Consider the following 19,015-nt stretch of genomic DNA (forward strand, 5'->3'; position numbering starts at 1 on the left):
GCCTTCTGGCTGTCTAATGTTCTATTATTTATTTATTCATCCATAGTTATTTGTTTGTATTTATTTATTCATTTATTTGTTTGTTTACATATCTATTTATTTATCTTATTACAGGTTCTGTGTTTTCTTATTCTGTTTCAACATTCTATAATCCCCTTTAACTCTGACATTCTATGTTTCACCGTGGGCATTCTAAGCTTCTTTTCAGCCCCATGTTAGAATGTTCATTCCTGCCTGGGAAGAACCAGATTACCTGTAGATGTGGGCAGAGAGACACTTTGTGACATAGCTGGAATGGAAAGGTGCCCTCTTTGATAGGCACACATACCTGGGGGAGGGAAAGAAACTTCTTTGCCCAGGGACTCCCCTTGGGGATTCTTTTTCCTTCTGTCCCCAAATAGATGGACTGGAAGAGAAAACTTTTTTTTAAAAGATTACATGTTTCAAATTACTTTTTACATTTTATCTTTTTTAATGAACAAAAATTTATTTTTTTCTCCCTTCTCCATTTAAAAAAAACAAAACCCTTGTAATGAATATATATGGTCTAGTCAAACAACTTCCCATTTTTCCTGTGTTCTCCAAAACTCTGGTCTCATTCTGTACTTTGTGCCCTTCACCTGTCAGGAGGTTGGCAGAATATTTTATCATTGGTCTTCTGGAATCACAGCCAGTCTCTGCATTGATTAGAGTTCTTGAGTCTCTCAAAATTCATTTATAGAATATGGAAACACTTTTTTAAATGAGTTTTGTGAGGCATTTAACCCCTCCCCCCAAGACAGTTTCCAAAGGTGGAGAAATGTGAGCAGGAGGGATGATGTGAGTGGTGGGTGACAGGTAGCAAAAGGTCTGGTCTTGCTGTGAGACCCCCTGCTTTTGGGAACAGGCCCTATTTCTGTAGTTCTTTAAGACTTATAAAATGTTTTTGTCACCATGGCTGAAGGAGGTCCAGTTTACAGACAAGAATAATGGGCCAGAGTGGCCCAAGATCAGTCAGCTAGTAGGCGTCAGAGGCATAGATCCAAGCCTGGACTCCTGACTTCCAGGCCTGCCTTCTTTCCACCACAGCCCCCGGCCTCTCTTCCTTTTATTCCTGCATGGTGTCATATATTTCAATTCCTGAAAAGAAACCAGACAAAAGCTGAGCAGCTCGGAGTGTTGATAAATCTCACAGCCCTGTCTCATTGTAACATTTAACTTGCCTTATTCTGTGATCCTTAAAAGCTTAAATTAATGACAACCCTGCAGTTGCTCATTAATAATTGCTTCATTACTGTGTGTGCTCGCATCCTCTTGACAATAATGGTGTTTGCTGGTGTATTTCTAATTATGTGGCATTTCAGCTCACTAATAGGGACCCAAGCTCCTGCATGGGAGAGGGGCCCAGGATCCAAAACGACCTCCCCACTTCTCAGAGGGGGAAAAAAAGGAAGTTGGAAACATGTTCAGAAAATGTATGTCTTTATTAACAGGAGAAAGTATGTGCAGAGATTTCATGGGAGCAAAAATATCGATGTGAGGATGAAAGGTGGGATTGGCAGCACTCTGAGCAACCATGGGGCCAGACAGACAGATAGACAGATGGATGGTATTCCATCCATACAGATACACACAAACTTACCAGCTAGGCTGTGTGACTTTGGGCACAGCAGTTCCCTTCTCTAGACCTCAGTTTCCCTATCTGCAAAATGAATGGAGCTAGACTATGACCTCTAAAGTTCCAGTCAGTTCTGACATTCTATGTTCTAAGTCCTTTCCAGGTCAACAATCTGTGATATTATGAATTCTCTAGGTGACAATATCATTCAGTAAAAAGAACCTGCTCTGGGATTGAGGAGGTCTGAGTATTAGATCTGCCACTCACCTGACCTTGGTTTCCCTCTTTTGCAAAATGAGAGTTGGATTAGCTCAGAAGTTTTTAACCTGAAACGTGTGAATTTATTATGAAAATAATTAAATATGATTAGTTTTCTTTATAATCCTATGTATTTTATTTTATGCATCTAAAACCATTCTGAGAGGGTCTCCAGGCTTTCCAACTCTGACATTCTATGATAAAATGAGGAGATGAAAATGCACTTATTAAGTACTTTATATTAGAAACTATGCCAAGGACTGGAAATAAAAAGACAAAAAAGGAATGGCCTTTATTCTGTGAGAGGGAGACTGATCGCCAGGGTTGGGCAGTGAGGTGACACAGTGGAGAGTGCGGGCCCAGGAGTCCGATAGACTCATCTTCCTGAATTCAAATCTGGCTTCAGACCTTTTCTAGCAAGTCATTTAGCCCTGTTTGTCTCAGAAGGAAACCTCCCAGAATCTCTGCAAATGCGGTCACAGAGTCTCCGATGGCTGACAGTGACCGAGCAGCAACCGCCCAGCAATATGAGCACCCCAGAAGGACAGAGAAGGGTAAAATGGAAGGCAGGCTGAGCGGAGCCACGTCGGGCGAGAAGGCCTTCCCAGACACAGTGGCAGCCTCGGTTCGATGACTGTTCCCGAGTGAGAGGAGGCGCTGGACAGGAAGCTGGTGGTGAGACGCGCTCACGTGGGGACCAGCTCCAGGAGGGAGTTCTCCCCCAGGAGGTCAGCCTGGCCACAGCGCCCCCCCACGGCCGGTTCCGGCATAAAGTCTGCCCCTCGGCCCGCGGGCTCTCGGGTCCTTGCCCTTAGATGATAACGGCCCTCGCGGCTTTATATTTTTATAGCCCTCCCTCGCGGCTTGTAAAGCGCTTTTGCACACACCATCTGAAGTCTAAGAGCTACCTCCTCTGACAAAGGAGGAAACCGAAATTCAGAGACACCAACACTTGCATTAGACTCACGGGGTTAAGGTCGAGGCCGCTCAGGAGGGCCCGTGTGCGCCCCGCCCTCCCGCGTCCGGACACGCGCCCGCGCCCGCGCCCAGAGGGAAGAACGCAGAGTCTGGGGCAGGGGACGCGGGTTCCACTTTCTCACCTGCCGCTGGTAGTCGGGGTGACCTTGAACAAATCGCTTCCCCTCTCTGAGCGCTGGCAAGAGGGGCTGGGAGACTGGCCAAGAACCTGGTCTGAAGTCGGGCTCTGCCCCTTTGACGCGGGCGGCCTTGGGGAACGCGTCTTTGGGCCTCAGCTTCCTCATTTGCATCCTGGAGTAGGGGAAATGGAGGATTCCAAGCTGTGTGATCCCGGACGCGCCCAAACACACGCTTGGAGACACACCCACACATACAGACACACCGTGACGGGCGCAAACCCTCGCGTGTGGGGGCATCGCTTGCACAAATGCACGGATAACCCCCGTACACACAGGCTCTTATACACTCACTCACACTCACTCTCACCAAAACCAAATTAGCGCTTTCTCCATCATCCCCCGGCCTTTCGTGCCTGCAGGCTTCCTTACCTTCTTTACAAATGGTCCAGCCTCTGTGTCGGGAGAAGCATCAATTTGGGTTCAACCACAGCAGTGCAGGACAAAGGTCACCTGCTTCCCTTTGCCTAGAGTCATCTCCAAGGTAATTTGCATGACCCAATAATAATGGCCAAGGGCATGATGGGAGCCGAAAGGAATTTTCTCATTCCAACCCAAGCAGGCAGCCGACTAGCATTTGTCCAGCCTCACTCCATATCAGACACTAGGTTGGGGATGGGGGAGACAAAGGCAGGCAAAATTGGTCCCAACCTCAGGGAGTGGATGTTCTGACGGGAGACATAATACGGAAATAACTAGGTATATACAGGATACGTACAGAGGAGATGGGAGGTAAGAATAGGAGAGAGGTTGCTGAGAGTGTGTGTGTGAGTGTGAAGGGGAGAGATAATTGTCGTTCCCTAACACTGCATGGAAAGGATGGTTGCAGCTTTTTTTTTCTTTCAGAAAGAATATGAAATTTCACCACGAAGATGATGAATTTGCCCTGACAGATACTCACCCCAAATTCATATTTCTATAGAATATAAGAGCTGGGAGGGATGAAACAACAGAATGTTAAGATGGAAGCAACCTTAGAGATCATTTAGTCCAGTTCCTTTATTGGACTTCTGAGAAAGGACTTGCTCAAGATTACACAACTCTAGCTCAGTGCGCCAGTCCAGGAATGAATGTTTTTTCTCTCTTCATTCCTTTCTACCCCTTCTTCCCACCCCCCCTCCAACCTCCCTCCTTCTTTTCCTCCCTCTAAACTGAAGCTTGAGGCTTCAGGGAGAGGGCCCTTATTTCTCCTTCCCCCTCTTTCTGTCCCTCTCTCTGCCTCCCCACCCCCTCCCACCCTCCCTCTCCCTTCTCCTTTCTTCAGCTTTTGCTGAGGACAGTGGGCTGCTGGTGTGTGTGAGTGGCAGCTCCAGGAGCTGCTGATGGGGACTGATTGTTGTCTAAGGGGGAGCAGTAAAAAGGTCCAAATGAGGGCCCAGCCCTATTTCCCGCAGAGGCATCATTTCCAGGAAATGCCCCAAGGGAAGCAAACGTGATGGATGGAGTCTGAGAAAAGGAGGAGGAGGGGACAAGAAACACAATTAGTTTTGTGTGGACTAAGCTGTCTCTGCGCCCCAAGTACAGACACATTTTCTCCGGCTGCCTGATTAACTAAAACTCCACTGCCAAAAGCATGGGTTCATTATTTCCTCTCCACCTCTCCTATCTGTCTCTCTCCTATCTCTTCCCTATCTCTGCCTTCCCCACCCCACACTCTCTGTCTCTCTTATCCAGCTCTGTCTCCCTCTGTCTCTCCTGTCTTTCTTTTCTTTGTCTCTCTGTTCTACCTGGGCTTTTCTCTTGGTCCCTGCTGCTGTCTCTGTAGCTCCTTTTCCATGGGTCTCTCTTTCCCCCTTGGTGTCCGTCTATGCCTGCTTTAATTTCTCCCCCCATTTCACCCCCTGTCCTATATTGTTTGTTTTTGTCGCTCCTATCTCTTTATTTGTCTTTCTGTTCTATTTCAGTCTCTCTTTTCTTTCTTCCTCTTTCCTTCCTCCTCTTTCCTTCCTTCCTTCCTTCCTTCCTTCCTTCCTTCCTTCCTTCCTTCCTTCCTTCCTTCCTTCCTTCCTTCCTTCCTTCCTTCCTTCCTTCCTTCCTTCCTTCCTTCCTTCCTTCTTCCTTCTTCCTTCCTGTATATTATTGGGAAAAAGTCTGGATATGTCTCTGGCAACAGTAAAATGAATACTGATGGCAGGAGCAACACCTGCTATCCCAACTGTTTTCTATGTCTGTCCATCCTCTTCAGGTCAGGGAGCCTGGTAACATGTCAAGAACTCCAAGATGACTTTCAGGAATTCAAATCCCAAATCTGCCACTAATTTTCTATCTGAGCTTAAGTATGTTATTCTCCATATCTGGGACTCAGTTTTTTTATTTGCCAAATGGAAAAATAGCTCCTCGATTTCATAAAGGTATTATGAGGACCAAATGAGAGATCTGGACCCATGGGATTTCTCCTCCTTTCCTCAGAGTATGGGAGGTCCCTGAGATCCTCTAATGAGCCAAAGAGGGAGGAAAAGGAGATAACATTGGCGAGAGGGGGGATGACCTTGGTGAGTACTGCATGAGAATTGTTAAACTGGGTTTGAGATTGGCAGCAATGGCAATGCTTTCCAAAAGTGGAGGGGCCACAGTGTGCCTCATTTATGTGCTTGCTTGCATCAGACTTTCCCAATCAAAACCTGGGGATGTATGGTCTATAATCTAATCATGGGAAAGTAAACTACCCTTTCTAAGTTTCAGGAGCCTCATTTGTAAAATAGACAAATTCTATTAGACAGCCTTTAAATTTCTATCCAGTTCTAGATCTATGATCTGAAGTTAGATTTTTTTTTTAATTGTTAATTGGATGAGGACAATGGCATAAAATATTTGTAGCAGGGACTGCTTGGAAAATTGGTATGAAAAAAGAATGAATGGTATTTGTCAGATGGCAAAATATTATATCACACTGAGTCCTAGAAAACTCCTTCAGGGACTCAAGCCTGGCACCCAGAGCTCCTGACCATGCATATGGCTTCTCTAAAAGTTCTAGGCTGTTCAAGGACAGTGTATGGCCTAAAGAAGAAACTCTACTCAGAAAAACTAAAAGTTTCTGAAAAAGAGTCATCACCCACTTTCTGCTATTCTGGGCATCTGAAACCAGGATTTGCCTGATATGTAGACCATGATTGACATATGATTGGAGGACTCTAAGAAAAAACTCCTTGCCCCCAATATTCCTCTTAACCCAAGTGCCCCAGGACCTGATAATAAGAATATTTCCTTGAAAAGGAAGAGCTGCAGCCCTTCCCCCTTTTCTTTGAAGGGCTCCCTTTGTGGCTGGTAGGCAGAGCTTCTTTACTAGGCCAAGTGTATCTTTGATGTCCACATTTTCTCCTTTCATTGGGCCTTATTTTGGTTGAGGACACAATTATTCTTCTAGTCTTTCAGTGGGATATAGAATAAATAGATTAATTTGGATAGAATTCTTATTTTTATACTATTAGGGTAGAAGCAATTAATAAAATAAAATAAAAAATAAAAGATCTGTCTTTAGTTGTGTGAAAATTGTTTTATAGTTGTGTTCATATAGTTCCTGAGTTTGCCTTGACAGGTAGCCTTCCAAGTATTTTATATTGTCTACAATTATTTTAAATGGAATTTCTTTGTGTAATGTATAAAAAAATGCTGATGATTTATGTGGATTTATATTGTACCCTGCAGCTTTACTAATAATTTTAAGTAGTTTTGTAGCTGATTCTCTGGGATTTTCTAAGTATGACATCATATTATCTGCAAAATTTTGTTTCTTCACTGCCTATTCTAATTCCTTTAGTTTCCTTTCTTTTTCTTATTGTTATAGCTAACATTTCTAGTACAATATTAAGTAGTAGAGGTGATAATGGGCATCCTTGCTTGAGCCCTGATTGTATCGGGAAAGTTTCTTGGTTATCCCCATGACCGATAATGCTTGCTGATGGTTTGAGATACCTATTACTTATTTTAAGGTAAGCTCCATTTATTCCTTTACTCTCTAGAGGTTCCAGTGAAGACAAAGAACCCCCAGTGCCAAAACAGTCTGGAGTTCTTAGGAGAGAAGGGATTTTGCGGGGTGCAGTGTGATATTGTGTAAGAACTGTTGGATTTGAGGTCAGCAGACAGTTCTACTCCGTATTTGCTCTGTGATCTTGGGTTTGCTGCTGCCCCTCTCTGAGCATCAGTTTCCCCATTTGTGCATTTCAGTGGAGGAATGAATTCCGACTGTATTCCAGGACCATCCAGCCAGGGAAGGGACAAGATCCTCACACCATCCCTGTGATGCTGCGGCCTTTGGATTGGTCACACAGGAGAACATTTCTACTTGTGCAGAGCTTTAACCTGGCTCTGATGCTGGGGCTGTGTCCATGCAGAGTCTGGGAGGCTGAGAGGAGACTCTCCTAGAGACTTCTGGTGCTGTAGCCTGAGATCTGGTCTCTGGGAGCTGGGCTAATTACCAGCTTGTGGCTAATTTTCTATTTCCCTACAGGCTGCTGCGTTTCAGAAACCTACATTTGGTTTTATCTTGCAGTTATCTTTGTAGCAGAACGCTGAGCATGGAGGCCAGTTTCCAGGGCTCAAGGCCATAGCTCAGGGCCAGCCCAATTTAGCCCAGCTCAGCTCACAGACCAGAGCCCAAAGCTGGCCAGTCTAGAGTGGGTCACCCCAGAGGTTGGAGTCCAGAGCCCAGAGTCGTAGCATTGTAGAGCTAGATTTGCAAAGGAGCTTAGATGTCACTGAATCAAATCTTTTCATTTTACAGAGGAGACAACTAGACCCAGAGAGTTCAGTGTATGGAATCTAGTGCCCAGAGGCCTATCTAGTCTAACCTATGTCTTCTAGAACTCAGAACAACCTAGCCCAGAGCCCAGAGCCCCGAGCCCCGGACAGCCGGGCTCAGTTCAGAACCAGAGTCCAGTCCCCAAGGTGGGTACTCCAGGGAAGTCTGTCTCCGCCAAGCTCAGCTCGTGCTCCCCTCCATGCTTGTGGCTTGTAAAGGTGTGTCATCTAGATGCAGACCTTTCCCGGCCGGGGCTCCGAAGGCATCGCTTCAGGTTTTCCAGGAGCTTTTACAAACTCACGGTATCTTTCTGCAGCGCAATGTCATGGACCCAGGCCAGGGGCTTGGGCCAAAAGGCTTGCAGCGATGGTTAGCAATCCTGTCAAGCCCCAGGATGTGCCAGGCACTGTGCTGAGGGCATGCACGAGGCAGGCCCTGCTTTCACAGAGCTCACAGGCTAGTGGGAGACAATGTAGAAACGGCCACACCCCCACAAGGTATAAACAGAACAAACTGGAGGTGATCCAGAGCGTGCTTCAGTCCCAGCTCTGCCGTGACTGCCGTGTCCTTTTCCCTCCTGACTCTGCCCTCACCGGCTACCTTTCGTATTGCTTTAATTCTCCATTGGTCTAGCTGATTCTTGGGTAAAGCTCCCTTAAGCCCTCAAGTGGCTTGAACAGACTAGATGACAGCCAGAATCCCCCCAGATTTCTTATTCTTGTTTGTTGTGCCACCGTAATTCCAGATCAGAAACCCTTAATCTTGCTTGTGTCATGGGCCTCTTGGCCAGGCTGGTGAATGTTTTTAAATGCATAGTTTAAATTGCATCGGATTCTAAAGAAAATCATTTATATTGAAAGTCAAACAAATTTTACTAAAATAAGTTCAGAGAACCAGCTTAAGAACCCTTGTCCTAGAGCCTCAGATATGCAGGCTTTGTAGACACCGTTGATGGTGCTTTTTTCTCTCTCATCCTTTGTCTTCAGCCAGTTATTAAGTATTGTCATTTTTGTCTCTCCAGGCTCTCCCACAGCTGTTCCCTCTTCTCTAGTCATTCTAAGTCAGTCTCCTATCCCTTACCTGGATTGCTATAATGTGAATAGTAACTCTCATCTCTATACTGCATATTGGCAAAGCATTTTCCTTAAACAGTTGAGGCATGTAGTGCCAATATTGCTCATCCCATTTTACAGATAAGAAAATTGAGATTCTGAGAAGTTAAGGCTCTTGTTTACAATAATATATTTAGTGTCTAAAATAAAATTTCAGACCCAGGTATTTCTTAATTAGTTTTGCCACTTTCCCAGGTCTGCCCTTATCCATCCTTCGTACTTGCTAAAATAATCTTCCTAAAGCATAATTCTGACCATTACCATTTGTCTGCTCAAAAATATTCAGTGGCTCCAACTACCACATTGAATAGGATATAAATTCTTGATCCTGGCACTTGAGACTCTTAATAGTTTGGCCTTTCCAGCTTTCTCCTGGCCCCATTTTGGTTCCACCTTTTTTTTTACCTCACTTTCTTGGCTCAAACTATCCCCAGGCCTGCAGTAGATTTCCCTTCTCCCTATGTTTCCCCCTCCATCTGTTGATGTTCTTTCATTCCTTTCAGTCTCGGGAAAGCCTTCCTTGGTCTCCTCTCCCACAGTTAGAAACCGATCTATCCTTCCAGCTTCTGGGGCATTGTGTCAACCTCTCTTTTGCATCTCATCTCGCACTCCCTGCTATCATCACTATCTGCGTATTTGTCTCTCCCGCCATTAGAATGTAAGTTCCTCTGGATTTTGCAGTCAAAGTCTGTGTCATGAGTTTCTTTCTATAGCCAGCGCTGGAATGACCCTTCTGACACGGTCTGGGCCAGCACTCCACAGGCTGAGGGCTCTTTCGGCAGACAAGCTCCAGTCTGTGCTCTAATGTCTCGTGTTCTAAGGTCCCTTCCAGCTCTCACATTTTATGTTTGTGTCTCCCCTTCCCATTTCTTTATGTTCCATGGTTTGTGTTCTAAATCTGTGTAACCTGACATAGCTGGATGAAGTGCCAGGAAAGGGCAGTTAGTCCGGTGGCGCAGTAAATAGAGTACAGGGTCGGGAAGACTCGTCTTGAATTCCTAGCTGTGCAATCCTGTTTGCCTTAGTTTCCTTATCTGTAAAAGGAATAGGAGAAGGAAATGGTATCCCCCTCCCCCAGCATTTTTGCCAAGAAAACCCCAAAAGGGATCACAAAGAGTCCAATGTGACTGAAAAGTGACTAAACAGCTACAGCACGTGTCAGCCATGGTGCTAGGCCCTCCTCCCTCTGGGACAGGAAGATAAGGAAGGTGAAAATGAAATAGCCCCTGCCCTCTGGAGGAAGTTTATATGCTTTAGAAGGGGGCAGAGGGGATGAAGTTGCTGGTAGAGTTGGAAGAACTTGCATGGAGGTACTTAGATGAGGGAGACAGTAACTAAGGACTCAGATCTGCAAAATAAGCAAACAAACAAAAAACCAAATAAACAAAAAGTCCCTTTCCTCTGGGAACAACATTGGAACACCCCACGTTCTAAGGGCCTTTCCAGCTCTTAGTCCATGTTCCATGATATTTAGCCCTATGAGACATCACCTCATCAGAGAGTGAACCTGGAGAATGCTGCCAGAGGCAGGTCTTTCCCGGGATTTGTGAGCCCTCTCGAGGGGGGTGCCCATCGCCAGTTCCACAGACCTCAGCACGTAGCCGGCCGTGGCAAGTCCCAGCTCGATCCCCAGGGGAGCCTCTCCGTTAGCCCCCCGGGAAGCAGCCACTTGGCCCTGCTTTGTGGATAATGTGGGCGGCCTCAGAAGCCATTCCTGCAGGGCCCCCACAGGCGGGCCGCCATGTTAACCCTCTCTGCTTCCTGCACCCCGGGGAGGTCACTCATTGGTAGTTAAAAATCTATTGTGACTTGTCAGAGAGAGGAATAAATGAACACATTATTTTTTCATTTCACAGCTCAGCATCTGTTTGTCTAATCAAGGAGGAGAGCAGGCAAAGGCAGCCGGGGTGGATGTGCATATTTGATTTAACTTTTCCTCTGTCAAAGGAGTTTAAATGGGTAATGAACAGGCCATGGTGATTTGAAATATAATCCCATTACCCTGATGAGATTACCAGCCTGGGAGAGTTCACAAATCATGCTTAGGGCTTTCATAGCCAACAACACCCTGTTGAGATTTGTGCATTTAAACCGAAGGATGTGTCGGGAATAGAACATGACAGAGCTTAACCCTTTGCCCAGAGAGGCAGCCTGGCAGCCTGGGGAGAGCCTTGAGAGCGAGCCACATGGAAAGCCCGAGTCCCGGCTCTGTCTCCCACCGGCCGGGCCACCTGGGCCATTGGCTTCCCTGGGGCTTCGCTCTCCTCCTTAATCAAACAACACTTACTAAGTGCCTGCAACGTGGGCACCATGTGAAGCGCTGAGAATACAAAAAGAGGGACTGACCCTGCCCTCGAGAAGCTTGCAGTCCAGTGGAGGAAGCCACATGTAAACAATTATATGCAAAGCAAGCCGTCAACAAGATAAATAGAAAATAACTGACAGAAGGAAGGTGCTGCAAATAGGAGCCGTAGGGAAAGGCTTCCCGTGAGTGGTGGGATTTTAGTTGGGACTTAAACCATCTGCCCACTGTGTGTGTGTGTGTAACATCCCTTGTCTCACAAGGTTTTGGGGACAACTCCAGACATCTTTACGCAGGACAAAAACTGAAGTTCTTTGAATGCAAACAAGATTAGTAGGGAAGCAACAAAGTGGGAAAACATCTTTACAATTAAAGGTTCTGATAAAGGCCTCATTTCCAAAATATATAGAGAACTAACTCAAATTTATAAAAAATCAAGCCATTCTCCAATTGACAAATGGTCAAAGGATATGAACAGACAATTTTCAGATGATGAAATTGAAACTATTACCACTCACATGAAAGAGTGTTCCAAATCACTATTGATCAGAGAAATGCAATTTTTTTTTTAAATAACTTTATTGATAGAACCCATGCCAGGGTAATTTTTACAGCATTATCCCTTGCATTCACTTCTGTTCCAATTTTTTCCCTCCCTCCCTCCACCCCTTCCCCCAGATGGCAAGCAGTCCTTTATATGTTGAATGGGTTACAGTATATACTGGATACAATATATGTGTGCAGAACCAAACAGTTCTCTTGTTGCACAGGGAGAATTGGATTCAGAAGGTAAAAATAACCCGGGAAGAAAAACAAAAATGCAAGCAGTTTATATTCATTTCCCAGTGTTCTTTCTCTGGGTGTAGCTGTTTCTGTCCATCTTTGATCAATTAAGGCTCTCTTTATCGAAGAGATCTACTTCCATCAGAACACATCCTCAAACAGAATCATTGTTGAGGTATATAATGATCTCCTGGTTCTGCTCGTTTCACTCAGCATCAGTTCATGTAAGTCTCGCCAGTCCTCTCTGTAATCATCCTGCTGGTCATTCCTTACAGAACAATAATATTCCATAACATTCATATACCACAATTTACTCAACCATTCTCCAAATGATAGGCATCTTTTCATTTTCCAGCTTCTAGCCACTACAAAGAGGGCTGCCACAAACATTTTGGCACCTACAGGTCCCTTTCCCTTCTTTAGTAGAGAAATGCAAATTAAGACAACTCTGAGATACCACTACACATCTGTCAGATTGGCTAAGATGACAGGAAAAAATAATGATGAATGTTGGAGGGGATGCGGGAAAACTGGGACACTAATGCATTGTTGGTGGAGTTGTGAACGAATCCAACCATTCTGGAGAGCAATCTGGAATTATGCCCAAAAAGTTATCAAACTGTGCATACCCTTTGATCCAGTAGTGCTACTAATGGGCTTATACCCCAAAGAGATACTAAAAAAGGGAAAGAGACCTGTATGTGCCAAAATGTTTGTAGCAGCCCTGTTTGTAGTGGCTAGAAACTGGAAATTGAATGGATGCCCATCAATTGGAGAATGGCTGGGTAAATTGTGGTATATCAATGTTATGGAATATTATTGATCTGTAAGGAATGACCAGCAGGATGAATACAGAGAGGCTTGGAGAGACCTACATGGACTGATGCTAAGTGAGATGAGCAGAACCAAGAGATCATTATACACTTCGACAACGATATTGTATGAGGATGTATTCTGATGGAAGTGGATTTCTTTGACAAAAAGACCTAACTGAGTTTCAATGGATAAATGATGGACAGAAACAGCTACACCCAAAGAAGGAATACTGGGAAATGAATGTGAACTATTTGCATTTTTGATTTTCTTCCCGAATTATTTTTACCTTCTGAATCCAATTCTCCCTGTGCAACAGGAGAACTGTTCGGTTCTGCAAATATGTATTGTATTTAGGATATACTGCAACATATTTAACATATATAGGACTGCTTGCCATCTTGGGGGGGGGTGGAGGGAGGGAGGGGAAAAATCGAAACATAAGCGAGTGCAAGGGATAATATTGTAAAAAATTACCCTGGCATGGATTCTGTCAATACAAAGTTATTATTAAATAAAATAAAATTAAAATTAAAAAAAAAAACTGAAGTTCTTGTTTTGTTGGCAGCTAGATGACATAGTCACTGTTGCACTGAACGTTGAGGCAGGAAGACATGCGTTCAAAAGTACTCTTAGGTACTTGTTACCTGTGTGACCTTGGCCAAATCATCATCATCAGTTTCCTCATCTCTAAAATAAGGATATATATATATATATATAATAAAAACAGTATTTTGTGGGGTTTTTATGAGGATCAAATGAAGTGACATATGTAAAGCACCTGGCAAATCTTAAAGCGATATATAAATGTTGGCTATTTTAGAATTCTCTGATCTTAGTTTCCCCATTTGTAAAATAGGGATCATGGCTTACCTCACCAGGAGGCTGTGGAAACAATCCAGAGCACCCTGTTCTGCTTTTCTCTTTTGTTCTTAGCAAGGGCTGTTATCCTTCAGCCTATGGATCCTTCCCTCCAGGAGTTAACATTCTAATGAGGGAGGGAAGACAACAAATAAAGGAATAATAAGTAAATATGGGGTAACTGGGGTGGGGGTAGGGAGGCACTAGCAGCTGGGGAGGTCAGTTCAGGCTACCTTAGGAGGTAACTGAGCTTTGAAGGCAGAGACATTTCAGGAGGTAGACGTGAGAGGGGAGTGCTTTCCAAATGTGGAGACCAGAAAGACCCAGGGGCGGGCCTGAGCAACTGCCATCATTTGGGGGGGGGCTCAGAATGTGGGGATGGTAGTGAGACGTGCTAAGGCAGGAAAGGTAGATCAGAGGCAGTTTGTCTCTGGCTTTCAGTGTCAAATAGAGCAGTTTGTACTTGATTCTGGAGATGACAGGGACTCACTGGGGTCTGTTGAGTAGAGAAGTGATATGCAGGAGATAACTCACACCTGTGCCTGCTCTCTCTTAAGAGGATGGATTGGAGTAGGAAGAGACTTGATATTATGTGTTATTGTTAACTCCATGGGTATTATCTTACCTCCCTGCCAGACTGTAAGGTCTCAAAGTAAAAAAGACTGTCTCTTATCTAAGAGCCAAGGTCACACTCTCCACCAAGACAGCCAGGGGCATAGAGCACTGGACCTGAATTCAAATGTGGCCTCAGACAAGTCTTACCTTCAGATACTTATCCCTGCTTGCCTCAGTTTCCTCATCTGTGAAATGAGTTGGAGAATGGAATGGCAAACCCCTCCAGTATCTTTACCAAGAAAACCCCAAATGGGGACACGAAGAGTCAGACATGATCGAAACAACTGAACAGACTCATTTCATCTCTGAATTTCTTTCTGTTCTGAGCACTTAGTATGCACATGGAAGGTACTTAGTAAGTGCAGAGTGGAACTGGCAGAAATCTGAAAACTTATTGGACTGGATCCACTCTAAGTTTATGCTAGGTAATTTCAACTGGGCTCTCACTACAGCAAGGCAATCCTCCTTTCTAATTAATTTTCTAATTCCACTTACTACTTCCCCTATTCCAAACTTTTTGGTCTCCGAATTATCCAGAACACTCTGCAACTTCTCTGTTGAGAACTTCACCTAAAACTTAATTGAAAAAAACAAAAACCATAATCTAAGACAATGGGCATTGTTCATAGGATTTATAGCTGGAAGAGAATTTAGTCAAATCCACCTCCAACTTTATAATTGAGGAATCTGAGACCAAGAGAGAAGAGATTTGCCTAAAGTTTCAGAAGTTGTAAGGGGCAGTCCTGAGACTTGAATTAAGGTCTTAACTCCAAATCCAATTGTTTTCCCCCCTACACCATATTATGAAGTATTCTAGATGGTAATTAATGAGGCACCAGGAGAATGATGTATAAATTCTAGCCATCAAAGGGATATGGCAGTAGACACAGGGGACTTAAGAATTAAGAGAATTCAGTGAGCAGCAAGTATATGGCTAAATTTGAGGGTTGAATAGGAAGAGTCTTCTTTCAAATATCAACTTTACTTTCTTCCCCTGTCACGGTACCTGAAGTTACACTATTAGAGTTGAAATATGTTTAGAGGAAAGAGGCCAGAATGGTGAGGGGTCACAAGACCCCTGTTTCCATATGAGGAGCTGTTGTAGGATCTGAGATTTTTAGCATGTAGAGGAAGAATCTTAGGGCTGATGTGCCTGATATTTACAAGGGATTGGACTTGTTCTTCTTGGTCTTGGTGGGCAAGGCTATGAGCAATGGATAATTAAATTGATTAAATAAAAGGAAAAAAATCTTTCTAATGATGACAGATATTTGAAATGTAACACTCTGGCCTTACTCTCCCAGGGCTAAGTAGGTTCCTTGGGATCTTGAGTGTCCTTTGAGGGATTGGGAAGATGTTTTTTCTCTATTACTTCAAGCCTCCATTGTCTGTGTCTCTCCCCCCACCATATTTAAGGGCCCTGTAATTAGTACAACAGTTCCGTTAACATTGACTGGCTTTTAAATAGAGATATCTACTTCACAGATATGGCAAAGACAAATGAACATTTTTATTAGTATCTCAGGGCATAATGCCACTTATACCATCTTGATTTTTTTTGATGGTGGCAAAAGTGGGATTAGTATTAAACTTATGACAGCTTAGTTCACATAGTATTAGTCTCTACCAAATCTATATCCAAATGTAGTATAATGACCAAATGAACTAATGTTTTAGTTAAGGCTGGGTTGGATTCCCTAAAGCCAGAGTCCAAAGTTTCTCCTTAAGATTTACATGAACTGATACCAAGTGAAGTGAGCAGAACCAAGAGAACATTGTACACAGCAACAAGAAGATTATGTGATGATCAAATCTGATGGACTTGGCTCTTGTGGACAATGTGGTGATTCTAGGCAATTCCAATAGACTTGTGATGGAAAGTGCCATCTGCATCCAGAGACATAACTATGGAGACTGAATATGGATAAAAGCATGGTATTTTTCACCTTTTGTTGTTGTTTACTTTTTTTTTCTTTCACAAAGTTGTTTCCCTTTTCACCTGATTTTTTTCTTGTAGAGTATGATGAAATGGAATTATGTCTAGAAGAATTTATGTTTTAATTTATATCAGATTGCTTGCTGTCTTGGGGAGAGGGATGATGGGGAAGAGAGAAAGAAAAATTTGGAATACAAAATTTTGTAAAGGTGAATGTTGATAACTATCTTTGCATGTATTTGGAAAAATAAAACACTACTTAAAAAAAAACCCAAAGTTTTTCCTTGATCCTCAGGATATTAAGGATGATTTAATGATCAGCTATGAAAACTGGACCCAAATAACAGGATACCAGGGAGTCCTTTGGGCATCAGCCACTCTCTTCCCTGATGGCCAAGATTGAGTGACTATGCCTGCAGGTAACAGGACTTTCCTGCCTCCCCAGCCAAAGAGCCTCCTCCTCAGCAGATAGGCAGCTCTCAGAACCAGTCCTGGAGGGTCCACAGATGCCCCACAGACTATTTATCTCTTCAAGTCAGTTCTACATGTTATCATGATTCTGTTAGAAGTGTTCTCTCTGGGGAGAGATGTCATCTTAGGCAGTCTGGGCAAGCACAAGGACCCCTATTACAGGTGACATGTTTGATATCTACAAGGAGATGGACTTGTCCTTATGGACTATTAGGAATAATGAGTGGAAGGCATATTTTGATTTAATATAAGGAGATACTTTTTAATAATGAGAACTGTTCAAAAGGGAATGGGTGGGACGGCTAAGAGGCACCAGCTTGGGAGTCAAGAAGACTCATGTTCAAATCCAGGCCCAGATACTTGACACTTACTGGCTTTGTGACCCTGAGCAAGTCACGTAACCCAAATTGCCACACACACACACACACACACACACACACACACACACACACACACACAGAGGAATGGGCTGCTTTCTTAAATTCTCCACTGGAAGTCTTCAAACAGAGGTCAGATTACCACTTTGGGGGGAAATTTTCTACAGGGTATTCCTTTTCAGACTTTTGAAGTTCTTCCAGCAATGAAGTTGTGGCGTCTGAAGTTCTGCATTTTTTTCCTTGATGCTCGCAACAGTAAATGTTGTTGTCCTTATATCAGCAGTGAAGAAATGCAGCCTTTGATTCTAAAGTCACAAGCTTGTAAGTGATGGCAGCAGGATATGAATCCAAGCCTTCTAACTCAAGTCCGGATCTCTTCTTGATAACCTTGTATTTATTCCTACCCATAATCCTTGAACATTTAGAAATGCAGAGACCAGAGAGAAAAAAAACCTATTAAAAAAAAACCAACAAACCTAATATACAGCTTCATGATGATCATGATGATGATGATGATGATGGCATTTATAGAGGGTTTTAAGATTTACCAATGATCTCATTTGATTCTTATAGCAAGCCTAATGTAATAATTCCTATTTTAACTTAAGTGATTCTCCCAGGCAGAATTTAAACCCAAGTTTTCCTGATACTCCCTCTATTGCTCTATTTTACCACACCGTCTCATACAATAACCATATAGTTAATGATAAAACAGCTACTGTATACTCACTTCATAATAAAGGCCAAAAAGAATCAAGAGAACAAGGTAATGGGGCCATGACTGTTAACTCCAATAATCTTGCTGTTTTGGCTTAGCTAGTTTGCCTGTTTTTACCCATTTTCTTTATATATGTTATATCTTTCATTCATTCATTTGGCTATTGGAAATCAAACTTAATGAAAGTCAAAATAAAATTTATATTATTTAACAAAAGAGATGCAGAAGAGCCTAGAAAGTGCTTTGCTCACAAGACCAGAGCTCTTTACAGTTGACAAAGCATTGCCTCTGAGCTCCAAAGTTCCTGATATACAGGCGCTATTCTCAGGCCTGTATTAGGAAAGGCTCTTTAAAAACGTGAAAATAGCTATTGGAGGGTAAACAACCATTAGGACTCTCTGGCTGTCACTTTTCTGCTGAGAAGAGCTCTAGGACATCTGTCACTTCTCTGGGTCATCAGCATGGGAGGTCCCCGAAAGGTTAGCTGAGATTTCCTGCTGCCACATTGAGGACCATGCTTCATAGCCCAGTCAGTGACCCAGCTGGGGCCATTTTGCCATCTGCATCTCCTCCCTCATCTCAAACCACAACACAACACACACACACACATACACGGACGCATATCCGCACTTACACACACACAAACCTATACAAACACAGAGTCACACACGCATGTCACCTGTAATTAATACGGTTCTGGGCATCCTCAGGCAGTGCTCACCCTCTCTGCTCACCTGCCCCTTCAGCTGAAGTTCCGAGAACAAAGACCAAATCATCAGTCCCAGAAAGGACAGGTCAGTCATCTGCTCTGTGGTCCCGCTCATCATTCCTAGTGACTCCTCCGTCGCTGGTAGTCCTAGTAGCTCTCCTCGCTGGCCACTGCTCCCCTCTGCAGACTGTCTTTCAGCTGCTTCAGGGTAGGGCTGGCTGGCTTGTATTTGTATCCCCGAGGCTTACTTAGCCCAATGCCTGGCACAAGGTTGGTTGTCCTTGGCTCTCGAAGAGGACCAAAATGCAGTGGAGAGAGCGCCAATCCCGGAGTTGGGAAAACCTGAGTTCAAATTCAGACTCAGGTACCAAATACTGGCTCGATGACCCTGGGCAAGATGACCCTGACTGCCTTACAAAATAAACAGAGATGGACTTTGTTTTTTTTTTTTTTAATTTTATTTAATAATAACTTTATATTGACAGAACCCATGCCAGGGTAATTTTTTACAACATTATCCCTTGCACTCGCTTCGGTTTCAATTTTTCCCCTTCTTCCCTCCACCCCCTCC

The 19,015-nt window shown here is 43.8% G+C and overlaps 1 long non-coding RNA gene across 1 annotated transcript; it reads right to left on the reverse strand.

Annotated features, from left to right (window-relative positions):
- Nucleotides 1–448: 448 nt before the first annotated feature.
- Nucleotides 449–4,223, reverse strand: LOC127550584 (uncharacterized). The gene is made up of 3 exons (XR_007950887.1): nt 3,382–4,223; nt 2,956–3,124; nt 449–1,119 (listed from the first exon to the last, which is right to left on the reverse strand). It is a non-coding gene; the product is annotated as an uncharacterized LOC127550584 (long non-coding RNA).
- Between the last annotated feature and the right edge of the window lie 14,792 nt (nt 4,224–19,015).

Source organism: Antechinus flavipes, chromosome 2 (assembly GCF_016432865.1).
Source record: "Antechinus flavipes isolate AdamAnt ecotype Samford, QLD, Australia chromosome 2, AdamAnt_v2, whole genome shotgun sequence".
Taxonomy (NCBI): domain Eukaryota; kingdom Metazoa; phylum Chordata; class Mammalia; order Dasyuromorphia; family Dasyuridae; genus Antechinus; species Antechinus flavipes.